Genomic DNA, 14086 nt, shown 5'->3' with positions numbered 1-14086 from the left:
TGGATGGGTAATTGTGATACACGCAGTTGGATGGGTAATTGTGATACACGCAGTTGGATGGGTAATTGTGATACACGCAGTTGGGACTAAGGGCCAGTGGAACTAATGATGGAGCAGAGCTTGCCAAGGGCTGTCTATGGACCATATGCTTCAAATTATCAGCTGCTTAATAAAATGCAGATTCCTAGACCCTATCCCCATCTATAAACAGCATCTCTTACGGCATGGCCTGGAAAACTGCATGGCTAGCCAGCAACTCCAGGTGATTTTTATGTCAGTAAAGATTCCCTAATAGTGCAAGACTATGAGAGAGTATTAGTTCATTCATTCATTCATAAAACATCCAGAGCACAAAAGTGCCAGGCTCTTTGCCAAGTGCTAGGGATTAAAGTCCAAGATGATCCTGTAGCTGCTCCTGGAGGCTCAGCCCAGTAGGTGGGAGGTAGGAGGACAGACGGACAACTGAATAAATAATTATAATACAACATGATGAGAATCACAATAAAAAATATGACCATGCCCTGTGAGCAAAGAGCAGGGGGTTATTAATTCAGCCTAGGAACGCTTAGGAAGCTTCTGGAATAAGAATGACTGTCGAGCCCAGGTGCCCAGTGGCTTAGTACGTTGATTTCGGTTCAGATCATGATTTCAGGGTTGTGAGATTGAGTCCATGGGAGTTCGAGAGCCCCAAGACTCACTCTCTCCCTCTCCCTCTGTCCCCCTAATAAAAAGAGGACTTTCGAGGCATACTTGGGGGGAGAAAAAAAAAAAAAAAGTAGGAACAGACCTGATGGAAAAAAGCAGTTTGTTGGTTTGCTTTTATCATTTCATGACATCTAAGTATTAGGTTTCCATACTCCTACTTCAAGTATTTTAACTATCAGTCTGTCCTGTTTGTTTACAATAAATGTAGCCATTTGCCAGCTGTTGGAGTTCAAGTGGATTCCTTAACCAAGCTGTCTTAGTTTCATTACATGTGGAATGAAGGGGCTGGGCTATCGGATCTCCTGGGCACCTTTCCAGCTGGAACTGGCAAAGAGGATCCAGAATCTCCAAGTGGAACACTTAGCACCATGATCTACACCAGCAGCTGTGCTAGGAAACTACATCGTCCCGGATGCTTTCTCGCTGGCTTTCATCCCTAAAAGAAAATTGTTTTACTACATGCTGGACGGCCAGCAGCCATAATGGCTGGAAGAATTTTAAAACTGATTCAAGAAAAAAACCAAGTAAGTGTTCAAAGGGGCTTAGGGTTTTCCCGAATGCGATATGTTTTAAACAATAGTGAAAGGGATGAAATGGAGAAAAGCAAAATTGTAATTTGCTCTTAGTAACTAACAACTGACTCCATAACTACAAAACACTCAACAAATACAAGGGTAAAGTAGGGAGCTAGTAAGAAATGCTCATTATAGACACGTGTGGGTGGCACACACATGTATGTGACCACAGGCACATGGCGTCATTAAATCCTGCAAAATAACCATTGTTTGGGACCAGCAACGGTTTGCACCAAGTAAGCAATGAAAGAATGCTATTCCCCAAACTTCCTGAATTATAACATTAGGGCAGTACAGCGTAACAACCACAATAAAGATGTTTAAATGTATGTAGAAAAAGTAAATGATGATTGATGTAAATAAGCCAGCTTGGATCACAGAGCACAGTATGGGTCAAGTCTGAAAACACACAGCAGGGCTTACGAGTGAGCAGTTCCTGGAGCTGACCACATCGAAACAATGGAAGGTGGGGTGCCTGGGTAGATCAGTTAGTTAGTTTGGTGTCTGACTCTCGATTTCAGCTCAGGTCATAATCTGGGGTTCGTGGGATCCAGCCCTGCATTGGGCTCCACACTCCACTTGGCTTGGGGTCTGCTTGTCCTTCTCCCTCTGCTCCTTACCACATCCCCAAGATAAATAAATAAAATATTTTTAAAAAAATGATCTAAGGGGCCACCTGGGTGGCTCAGTCATTGGGCATCTGCCTTCGGCTCAGTTCATGATCCCAGGGTCCTGGGATCAAGCCCCGTATCGGGCTCTCTGCTCTGCAAGAAGTCTGCTTCTCCCTTTCCCACTCCCCCTGCTGTGTTCCCTCTCTCTGTCAAATAAATAAATAAACTGTTTTTAAAAAAGTGATCTAAGGCTTTTCTGAAAGGCATCCTCAGATACTCTTAGTACAACCCACCTTTATATTTAAAAAAAAAAAAATTTTTTTTTTAAGTAATCTTTATACCCAACATGGGGCTGGAACTCATGACCCCAAGATCAAGAGTTGCATGCTCTGCTGATCGAACTACTCAGGGGGCCCTAAAGTGCACCTTTAAATTTAAAAGGCTACAAAATGAATAGCTGATGCAAATTATATATTCTATGTCTAATATATATATATATTGTCATATACATACATAACTCCGTCCTTACATATACATACATGTTTTGAGCACTGGAGTCTGGAACAAATTCCTCAGAAGTTCGTTAGCCTGGGGCTTCGTAATAGATATTTCAGGTTTCAAATTGGCTCATACTTTCCGTCTCTTCTCATAAACAGACATGCCCTCAGTGTACAACTTCTATAAAGATGATTCAACAGGTGGAAACATGACTACAAAGAGAAGTTTGCACTTATTAACAAGCTGCAGGACTTCTACGTTTTTTCCTCACAGGGAGTCCCAAATTCCTTTCACTTGGAAAATTCCTCTGAATAGGAAGAATGTTTATTCGGTGACTGAAGCCTTTGAGCGTTCAGCAGGGATCCTAGAGAAGAGTGAGCCAACGTCTTCAGGGTCTCCCTAAGGCACTACTGTCTCCCAGCCTGTATATATTATCAGAAAAACGTGACTTGGGACGCCTGGGTGGCTCAGTGGGTTAAAGCCTCTGCCTTCGGCTCAGGTCATGATCTCAGGGTCCTGGGATCGAGTCCCGCATCGGGCTCTCTGCTCAGCGGGGAGCCTGCTTCCTCCTCTCTCTCTGCCTGCCTCTCTGCCTACTTGTGATCTCTGTCAAATAAATAAATAAAATCTTTAAAAAAAAAGAAAAAGAAAAGAAAACATGACATAAGTTAGTTTCTCTCCTGACATAGTCATATCCTACTGATGAGGCAGAATAATCACCTAAAAGTACACCTATAGCGCGCCTGGGTGGCTTAGTTGGTTAAGCTACTGCCTTCAGCTCAGGTCCTGATCCTGGAGCCCTGGATTGAGTCCTGCAAGCAGGGAGTCTGCTTCTCCCTCTGCCTGCCCCTCCCCGCCTCGTGTGCTTTCTCTCTCTCTCATTCTCTCTCTCTCAAATAAAGAAAATCTTTTAAAAATAAATAAATGCATAAAAGTACACTTATAAGTACTAATTTTTTTAAAGACTTATTTATTTATTTGAGAGAGAGAGAGAGAGAGGGAGTAGGAGCAGGAGAAGAGGAGAAGCCAATCTCCCCCCACAACCCCATTGAGAGGAGTCTCAATCCCAGGACCCTGAGATCATGACCTGAACCGAAGGCAGATGCTTAACTGACTGAGCCACCCAGGCGTCCCATATTTGTACTTGTTTAAACCAGGGGGGAAAAAAAAGATGCCTCCAAAAAAGTGTCCTGACACATAAAGAAACAGATCTAACATATGTAAATTAAAGTCCCCAAAGAGGAGGAGAGACCAAACAGGAGCAGAAGTGAGATTTAAAGAAATAGTGTTGACAAAGACCCAGATTCATAAGGTACCACGAACTCCTGTCAGAATCAATACAGGGAAAATAAAGCCTAGTCACCTCATAGTAAAACTGACAAAAATCAAGGCGAAATTTTAAATGTTCCTGAAAAAGATCTTGAAACCCCAAAACAAATGCGATGACATCTTTAGAATTTTCCACCTGGTGAAAATATCCTTCATTAAGAAGGATAAATAACGACTTCACCAGATGAACAAAACCTGAGAGAATTTATTACCAGGATAGCTGGACGAAAAGAAAGAGTGAAGAGCTCTTTAGACAGAAGGAAAGCAGAAAAGTGTTCCAGATGGAGGCACAAAAGTGTTGACAGCAATCAAGTGCGTCAAAAGGATAAATGTGTGAGTAAATCCAAGCAGCAATGACAGTACAAAGTAATGACCATAATGTAGATTCAAAATATACACTATTTGTATGGCTGGCTCAGTTGCAACTCTTGATCTCAGGGTTATAAGTTCAAGCCCCGTGTTGGGTACAGAGAGCACTTTATTTCTTTAAGATTTTATTTATGTATTTGACAGAGAAAGAGGGATAGATAGAGAGAGAGCAAGCATGTGCACAAGCAGGAGGAACAGGAGAGGGAGAAGCAGACTCCCCACTGAGCAAGGAGCCCAATGCAGGGCTCTGTCCCAGGACCCTGGGATCATGACCCGAGCCCAAGGCAGAGGCTTAACCGACTGAGCCAACCTGGCGTCCCTAGAGATCACTTTAAAAAATTAAAAATCTTAAAAAATTTAAAAACTAAGACTCAAGATATACATAGTACCAAAATCCATGTCAACGATAACGCAAAAGGTGGGAAGGGTACATGGAGTTCAAATCTTCTAAAGTTCCTGTATTGTCTGCGAAATGGTAAAAGTACTAATTATAGAATTCTAGTAAGTATGTATTCTAATCTCTCTGGGAACAAGAGACAAGTTGAAAAATAGGGGGAAAACACAATAGAAATATACATTTAAACTCAAATAAAAACATGAACATAAGACCTGAAACCATAAAACTTTAAGAAGAAAATATAGGCAGTACGCTCCTTGAAATAGGTCTTGGCAATGATTTTTTAAATCTAACACCAAAAGCAAAGGAACAAAAGCAAAAACAAATAAATAGGACTACATTAAAGTAAGAACTTTCTGCACAGCAAAGGAAACCATCAAGAAAATGAAAAGGCAATCCACTGAGTGGAAGAAAATATTTGCAAATCATGTATCTGGTAAGAGGCCAATATCAAAAATATATTTAAAAATTCATACAACTCAATAGCAAAAAGCCAGTCTGATTTAAAAATGGGCAGAAGACCTGAAATGACACTTCTCCAAAGAAAATATACAGAAAGATATGTTTCCAAAGAAGATGTCCTTTCCAAAGGAGGTACATGAAAAAAATGTTCAAAATCATTAATCATCAGGGTAATACAAATCAGAAGCACAAGAAGCTACCACCTCACACCTGTCTGAATAGCTAGCATCAAAAGGCAAGAAATAGTAAGGGTTGGTGAGGATGTGGGAAGAGGGAACCCCCAGGCACTATAGGTTGGAATGTAGATTAGTGTAGCCACTTGGAAAACAGTATGGAGCTTCCTCAAAAAAAGTAAAAATAGAATTACCATATGATCCAGCAATTCCACTTCTGGGTATTTATCCAAAAAATACAAAAACACTAACATGAAAAGATACAGACACCCTCGTGTTCTCTGCAGGATTCTTTATAAAAGCCAAGACATGGAGATAACCTAAGTGTCCATCAATGGATGAATGGATAAATAAATTGTATACACATACACAATGGAGGGGGTATAGCTCAGCGGTAGAGCATTTGACTGTATACACAATGGAGTATTATTCAGCCATAAAAAAGAATAAAATCTTGGGGCACCTGGGTGGCTAAGTCAGATGGGCATCTGACTCTTGATTTTGGCCAAGGTTGTGGTCTTGGGGTCGTGGACTGAGCCCCGCATGGAGCTCTGTGCTCAGCACAGAGTCTGCTTGGGATTTTCTCTCTTTCTCTCCCTCTGTCTGCCACCCCCCCTAAAATAAATAAATAAAATATTTTTAAAAAGTAAAAGAAAGAATGACATCTTCCCTCTTGCAACGACATGTACAGACCTTGAGGACATTATGATAAGTGAAATAAATCTGACAAGGAAAGACAAATACTGTATGATATCTCTTACATATGAAATCTACAACAAAACCGGAAACAAGCTCATAGATACAGACTCAGATTAATGCTTGCCAAAAGGCACGGGAGAAATGAATGAAGGGGTTCAAAAGGTGAAAAAAAAGGGCTAGGCAATCTGCCAAAATATAAACCTTTCTGTTGAAAAGGGGCATCTGCTTTAGAATTTTATCTAGGATTCATCTTGCTCATTCCTGAAAACCAGGAAAGAAATTGAAAACTACAATGATTTATAACTCACTGAGACTTCTACATCTAATGATCTCATTCCTTAGAATGACCCAGGGAAATAGGTAGAATGGTTTAGTATCATGTTTGAGATAAGTTATCTCAGTCTTAGGAAGGAAAGAGTGCAGGGAAAAAAACAAACTCAAACATGTCAGTGATTATATTAACTGTAGTTAGAGTAAATTCACCAATTACAAGACAAAGATCATCAGATTACAGAAAAAAACTTTATGCTACTTACAAGAGACACATATACTTTTCTTTTTTAACAGATTTATGGAGGCATAACCGACATGCAATATACTGCATATATTTAGAGTGGATAATTTATAAGTTTGACACAAACTACACCCATGAAATCGTCACTGCAATCACAAAACTTCCTCCTGCCACTTCTTAATCTCCCTCCTTCCCCCAACCCATTGCTCCCCTGGTAACCACTCATTTGTCTTCTATCATTATAGATAAGTTTGTATTCTTTAGAATTTTACATAAATAGAATCATACAATAGATCTCCTTTTTTCTGGCTTCTTTCCCTAACTATTTTGAGATCTATGTTGTAGCATCTCTCAGTAGTTCATTCCTTTCATTATAGACGATTTCCACTGCGTGGATATATGACCCTTTGTTTATCTGTTCACCTGTTAATGGACATTTGAGTTTTCTCCAGTTTTTAGCTATTACAAATAAAGCTGCTATTAACATTCATGGGCAAACCTTTTTAGAAACATCTTCTTTTTATTTGTCTTGGGTAAATGCCTAGATAAACTCCTTACAAAGTGGTGGGAAAAAATCAGGCAAAAATAGCCAAAAGAAATCTGGTGTAACTACAATAATATGGCAAAAAGGACTTTAAAGCAACAACTGTGACAAAAGGTCAAGAGGACATTTTGAATGATCAGAAGTCAGTTCAGCAGAAAGATGTAGTAATCTTAAATGTGTATGCACCAAGTAATAAAGGCTCAAAACATATAAAGCAAGAACTGCAGAAGAGGAGACACATCAAATATATAATTTTAGTGAAAGAATTCTGCATACTTCCTTTGGTAAGTGATAGAACATGTAAAGCAAAAAATCAGAGATATGTAAGATTTGAAGATAATAAACAAACTTGATCTATTTCACTTATACAGAAAATCTACACTTAATGACAGAGTACACATTCTTCCTGTGCCATTTATCAGAAGTCACCATATACTGAACCAAAAATCAAGTCTCAACAAATTTCAAAGTTCAGAAATCACATAGAACAGGTAGTCTCACACCACAGTAGAATTAAACTCAGAGTCAAAAAAAAAAATACTAGCTTTCTAAATATTTGCTAATTTTTGCAGATGGAATAATATTAAACCTCTCCTTTGTGTTTATACACACAGGCTGATTAAACAAATTTTTAAAAACTAGTTATAAACCAAAAAGGAAAAAAAGAAAAATTATATGTAATATCTAGATATAGTTGTAAACTATCCTATTTTTATTTTGAGTATGTAATATTTTTTGTACTTTTAAATATAAAAAAGAACATTATAAAATGTTGCCCTCTCACTTTTGTCTTCCAGTTATGCAAGCTCCTTCCCCATAGACAATCTACATAATAGTGTCTTGTGGATATTACTGTACAGATGCAGTCTAGATGCAAATACATATATACATATTCTTTCCCCAATACTGTACACAAATGGGAACGCAACAGTTGTTCATTTTTTTAATGAAGAAGTATTACATTGTATGAATTTACCACAATCCATTTAACTGACTTAACTTGACAACATTCCCATGTTGTCTCCAACTTTTTGCCAGCACAAATAACGTTCAGTAAATGACACATCTGCTAATTCACACATTTATAAGTATAGCTGTGGAATAAGGTTTTAGAAGTGGAATTCCTGGGCCAAAGGATTTGCATACTTGTTCTTCATACTATTTGATCAATTAACACTTTAGCAGTATAAGAGAATGAACAACATGTTTGCATCAAATTTAAGGAGTTCATGAACCAGCTGGCTATTCTGCTTATTGTACCTATAATTGTCCTGTAGTGTCAAGATCTGTTTATCTGAAAAACAAAACTAAGGTCTTCAATGATGAGCTCTTTTCTTCCCTTTACGGGCAGGAAGCTTCTATCTAAAAATTAATCCCTTCCTTTACAGGGCAACTAGAAAACTCAGGACAGTGTGGTTACCTTCTGTCAGCCTGAAGATTTGGTTCAGACATTCTGGGTTTGTGGTCCCAAGAGAACACCCAGCGGCAGTCAAGTTGGTGAAAGGTTAAGCAGGTCTGGGGCAGAAATGATAGGTCCAGGTTGCAGATGTAGATTTGGCTAAGCCTGAGTTTACAGCTTTGTCCAAGAGGTAAGAGATCTTCCTCTCTCCACCCACGGTTTCTCACCTGTCTCCCTAGCAACCCACCATCAACAAGGCTGTAAGTGATGCCTGCAATGACACAGAGTTTGTGGTCTTGGAGGAAGCAGCCTCCAAGCTCCAAATGAGCCTTTGGTTCATTTGCTCTCTAGCAAGGCTGCTAGAATTTAAGGCTGCTAGGGAGCAAATGAACCAAACTTTCCAAGCCCAATGGTCATTGGTATGTTTTGGCTTGGACTGCTCCTCGATGAGTCTAATTTCTGAGGAAAAACCAAGGAATAAGAGCTCTCAGTAAGCTGGTCAAAGAACCTCTTCCAAGCACAGTCTGAACCACAGAAGAATTTGTGGAATGAAATCTTACCAGACTCATGAAATAAAAATAGGCATGTTTCTAGATGTCGATAATATTACCAATTATTAGCATTGTGGAACGTAGGCATGGCTTCTTAGTGAGAACAGAAAATTATGCCAATATGGATCCAGTGCTTGCTCTAGGCCTGGCTCTGCGCTGACCACGGGATGTGGACCTTTCCACCGAATTTCCTCAGCAGCACTGTGAATGGAGTGTCTTCCCCCATCGGACAAATACAAAACTCAGGGCAGGAAATGTCTGGAGTCAGGATTTGAAACCAACGCTATCCAACTCCAGAGACTGGGCTCTTAGACACTATGATTATATAAGCTTTTTAAAAAAATATATTTTTAAATCTAAATACACAATTTAAAATTACATAGAAGGAAAACCACTAGCAGGAAATGCTGCTCACAAGTATGTTAGAGAGACAAGAATAATCTTTTCTTCTATTCTCTTCTGTTTTTCCGTATAGTTTGTGCTGTGGCTGCCCTAATTTTGTGACAGAAACTATGTACACGCGCGTGCGCACACACACAGACACACACACACACACACACACACACATTTTTAAGCTACAATGTCGTCAGCTTTCTAAATAACATAAATTCTTCTGCTGAGACATAGGAATGGGCCTGAGCATCTTAAGAGTCTCTTGAGGGCTCTTTTATTATTTTGTTCCTTCGTCTCTTGGAATTCCTAAATAAAACTGTGTTCTCAGGAGACTTCGAGCCCTTATGTTCCCCTCCTGATCCACCTGAATTCCATTAAACTCAACAAACACTGTTGGGTGCCATTAATTCAAAGCACCTCGTTTCTCCATTCTGACTTGCGATTTATCCAGATTACTGGTCCTGGGCTTGGCCAGATCCTTGGCCGCTGAGAGGTCACACACTCTTTTTCCATCCAAGACCCTAGAATAAGGCTATTTGTTTTCGGATACACAGCCAAGGCAGTGAACTGGCAGCCTGTCTGTGTCTTAGTGAAGTTCCTTCAGTAAGACCCCCAGAGACTTGTGGCCTCTACCCCCGAAGGTGACTGCAGCTGTGAAGTACAAAAATGCCTTTTACTCTGAGGTGAAACGGGATGATTTTAACCCCTTCCTTTCTTGTCGGTTTCCCCTTCCTTAAATTGTGGAATTTACTGGGATGACTGAGAAAGATGTTGTTTGCTCTCGAACCCAGCTTCAGCTTGAGGGGGACACATGTACTAAGCAGAGGCCAGTAAGATCAGTTGTATCTTCCTATCCTTTCTATATGGCAACTGTTCTCAAAGTGTGGTCCCCAGACCAGCGACATCAGCATCCCCCGGTAATTTGTTAGAAAAGCAAATGCTTGGGCCCCACCCCAGACCTACTGAGGCCTAAACTCAGGGGTGGGGGCGCAGCCTTCTGTGTTTTAACAAGGCCTCCAAGTGAGTCTGAGGTACTCTCAAGCCTGAGAACCGCTTCTCTGACGTGAGCCAAGAACCTGGAGCTCCACCGGCCATCCTGCCCTTGCCTTCTAACTCCCCCACCCTCAGACTTTGGACTCCGCCATCTGACCACCTCCCTTAGCCTAACGAACCCTGCCTACCCAGTTAAGCTGAAAATCAAGATGCTAACAGACATTCATTGACCAACGATTATATTTCCTCCTCAGATTTAGCCAAAATGTGCCATTTTCTACAAATAAATGCACCCCAAAATAACCAAATCCCCAAACCCAAACTACCGCTATTTTTCCCTCAAAATTTATTTAATCATACCTATTTTTAAAGATTTTATTTATTTATTTATTTATTTATTTACTTGAGGAGAGAGAGAGAGAGTGGGTAAACGGGGGGAGGGGCAGAGGGAGAAGGAGAGACTCTTCAAGCAGACTCTGCGCTGAGTGTGGAGCTCAATGTGGGGCTTGATCCCAGGACCCTGAGTGAAACCAAGAGTAAGATGCTTACCTGACTAAACGAGTCACCCAGGTGCCCCTCAACATTTATTATAGATTGGGGGATGCGAACCATGCTTCTTACGCTAGAGAAACCGCATTGTTCCTAAGTCAGGAAGCTACTAATGGCTAACTATTGCTCACTTGAGGAAAGAGCTCTTTAGGGGTGCCCGGGTAGCTCAGTCGTTAAGCGTCTGCCTTTGGCTCAGGTCATGATCCCAGGGTCCTGGGATCAAGCCCAACATCAGGCTCCCTGCTCAGCGGGGAGTTGGCTTCTCCCTCTCCCATTCCCCATGCTGGTGTTCCCTCTCTCGCTGTCTCTCTCTCTCTCTCTCTGTCAAATAAATAAATAAAATGTTTTTCCAAAAAAAAAAAGAAAACAAAAAGAGCTCTTTAGTGGGGGAGGAGGAAGACCGGTCCATAAGGGCCAATGTTCTGGAGAGCAGATCAGGAAAGTTGTAGAATGAAGAGAATTTCTTAGGAAGACTAGGAAGGAAAGGGGAGACAAAAACCCAGACGTCTGACCTTGATTTCTTCTTTCAACAATTATTAAGCACCCATCTTGTCAAGGTTCCACAGTGAGAAGAGCAAAGGTCCCCTGCCCTTGAGAAGCATATATGCAAATGAGCCCTGATGCCTGGGCTTCTGTATTTTGTAAGAAGGGTCCTTATTCTAAACCAAGCATTACACTAGCCAGTGAGCTTTCAGCTCAGGGTCCTGCTGTTTCATGACTGCAGGCATCTGAGGCAAGAGAACATTTTGGTGCCTTCACTGGAGGCAGGAGATGGCCAAAATGAGGGAGAATTGTCCAAAAAAGAATATGGGACCAGACCCCACCTCAACTAACATATTCAGCTCAGAGCAAAGGAAACCTCCCCGAGACTTCTGAAATGCACATCCTTATAAGTTCTGAGTATTATACACATTCTGTAAAGCTGCACTCGCCCTCACACAGCTCTCCCGCGGGATAAGTAATAGCCCCGTTTTCCAGAAAAGGGAAGGGAAGCAGAGAAGACCTGAGGGCCTGGAGCCAGTTCTGAGGCCTACGTAGCCTCTGACCTAAGGAGCCCCGTGTCCTCTCGCAGGGGTCTCCCTGGGCTGGGTGGGCACATTCCCACCCGCTCGGCTGGACACTCGTCCTCTGCCAGCACTTGTCAGGAGGCCCCCATGTTCTTTGTCTTTTCCGTAAACAGTCCTTCCGGCTGGCCTCAGAAGGAGCCTCATTCTTGGTTCCATCCACTACAGGCCATAAAAATCCTGATGCTGGATCCTTGATGTCATCTCTACCCAGTTATAAAAATAAGTTCCTTTGCTCCTCCCTTACAAAAGGGTTCGTCACGTGGGGCACCTGGGTGGCCCAGACAGTTAAGAGTCTGCCTTCCGCTCAGGTCGTGATCCCGGAGTCCCCAGATCGAGCCTCACATTGGGCTCTTGGCTCATCAGGGAATCTGCTTCTCCCTTTCCCTCTGCTCCCACTTTTGTGCTCTCTCTCTCTCTCTCTTCCTCTCACTCTCTCTCAAATAAACAAATAAAATCTTATTTAAAAGAGAATGTATCTTACTGTTGATTTTGTGGTTCCTATTAAACTAAACTCCTATGCAGTTACGTAAATATTAAACACACGAGAAAATAGCTTTACTTCTCACCATCCACAGGGGAATAACGTAAAGCTTTAACTTTCTCCAGTTCCTGAATACTCCCATGTTTTACAAAAATTTGCATTTGAACACAATTCAAAATGTTGGCTACTCCTCTTCTCATGCCTCAGTGTGGAGTTATGATCCCTGAGGGTGTTCAAATCCTTTTGCACCAGGTGACTTGGCACTGAGCCCACTGAGGTGACGTTAATACATAGTCATTAACATGAATGAGATTTTAGAAACGAAAAACCTAAAACTGATTTCTGAACTGAAGCTACCGCACATCAGGGGTGCAAAGCCGACCCACACAACTCTTCCCGTCACATCGATTTCGGTCAAGCCCAAGGTCTTCTCCACAAGAAGACGGGGAACGTGTCTCCAGCTTTGCTAGGATCTTATTTTGGCATAAATTTAGAACTTTGCAAAGGGCCACGTTCTCTGCCCAGAGCCTCACTGCCTGGGAAGTGAGCAAGACAAGAGCACAGTTCTCAGGGAGGGGAAGGGCCGAGTCAGAAAACACTCCGTGAGGCTGAACCACTGCCTAAACTAACAAGCAAAGAGGAGATGAGAATTCGGTTCTCTTAAGGCCCAAGAAAGTCCATGGCGGTCTTTGCTCCTATAGAAAGTTGCACTTAAGTACAATCGTTAAGTCAGAAGAAATCCGTGCATTATGACTTCAAGGTGTCGGGAATCCCTGACCTCTGCTTGTCATTCCCACCCCTCTAAAGCATAAAGGAAGTGTTTCACTGGGTTGAATGGTTAGTCACTTGAGAGTAACACAGAAACGAAACTGGCCGTGGTGTCAGGTCACTGTTCATGTCACCCTGCTTCCGCTAACTGCGTACGGGAACTCTGAGGAAATGAAGCCCAGACCATCCCACGGGGGCCTCGGGGGCTGAGGAAGATAATGACTTCCAAAGCGCAATGATGAGAGAATGCAGGTCCGGTCCTTCGCCAGGAGAGACAGAGAGTTAAAGAAGGTAAAACCAGGTTTTCACGGCTGGTCCCAGACAAATACACCTTTGAATCAAACCCTTGTGCCAAGGACAGAACAAAGCATTTAGCGCCTTTGAATGCCCTGGGATCAACTTGGCCCCTTTCCGAGTTTTCCTTAGACCAGGAAATGACAAGTCAGTTTAAATGCATGTGGGTTATGCGTAAAAGTTAACAATAAAGCCTGTCCTCATTTAACAAGGAAATCTATATGAGAATTTCTTTTAATAAGCAAATCTAAGGGGTGCCTGGGTGGCTCAGTGGGTTAAGCCTCTGCTTAAGACCTGAGATCAGGTCATGATCTCAGGATCCTGGGATCGAGCCCCGCATCGGGCTCTCTGCTCAGCAGGGAGCCTGCCTCCCTCTCCCTCTCTGCCTGCCTCTCTGCCTACTTGTGATCTCTGTCTGTCAAATAAATAAATAAATAAAATCTTTTAAAAAATCATATTAATAAGCAAATCTAATAAGAAATTATCTTCAATGTCTTCATGCTAACTTACACAGTACTCATTTTCCAACAAGGGATAAGCTCGGCTCAAATCCGTCTTCATCACCTACTAATTGTACGATCTTGGGCAAATCAGTTAGTTGATTTGGGGGGTGGGGTGGGCACAGGTGCGGAAACACCCAGACAGAAGGAGTCAAGGAGTAGAAGCTGCAAGTGAGAGGAGGCCATGAGACGGAAAGACGCAGCAGGGCGAGCAG

At 41.9% G+C, this 14086-nt stretch overlaps 1 protein-coding gene across 3 annotated transcripts in view; it reads right to left on the bottom strand.

The window, feature by feature from the left end:
* DOCK8 (dedicator of cytokinesis 8) overlaps nt 1–14086 on the bottom strand; it is a 201974-nt gene that overhangs the window by 160579 nt on the left and 27309 nt on the right. The gene's annotated exons all lie outside the window — the stretch shown is intronic.

The sequence above is a fragment of the Mustela nigripes genome, chromosome 9 (genome assembly GCF_022355385.1).
Source record: "Mustela nigripes isolate SB6536 chromosome 9, MUSNIG.SB6536, whole genome shotgun sequence".
Classification (NCBI taxonomy): Eukaryota; Metazoa; Chordata; class Mammalia; order Carnivora; family Mustelidae; genus Mustela; species Mustela nigripes.
This window is presented reverse-complemented; position numbering and strand designations above follow the sequence as displayed.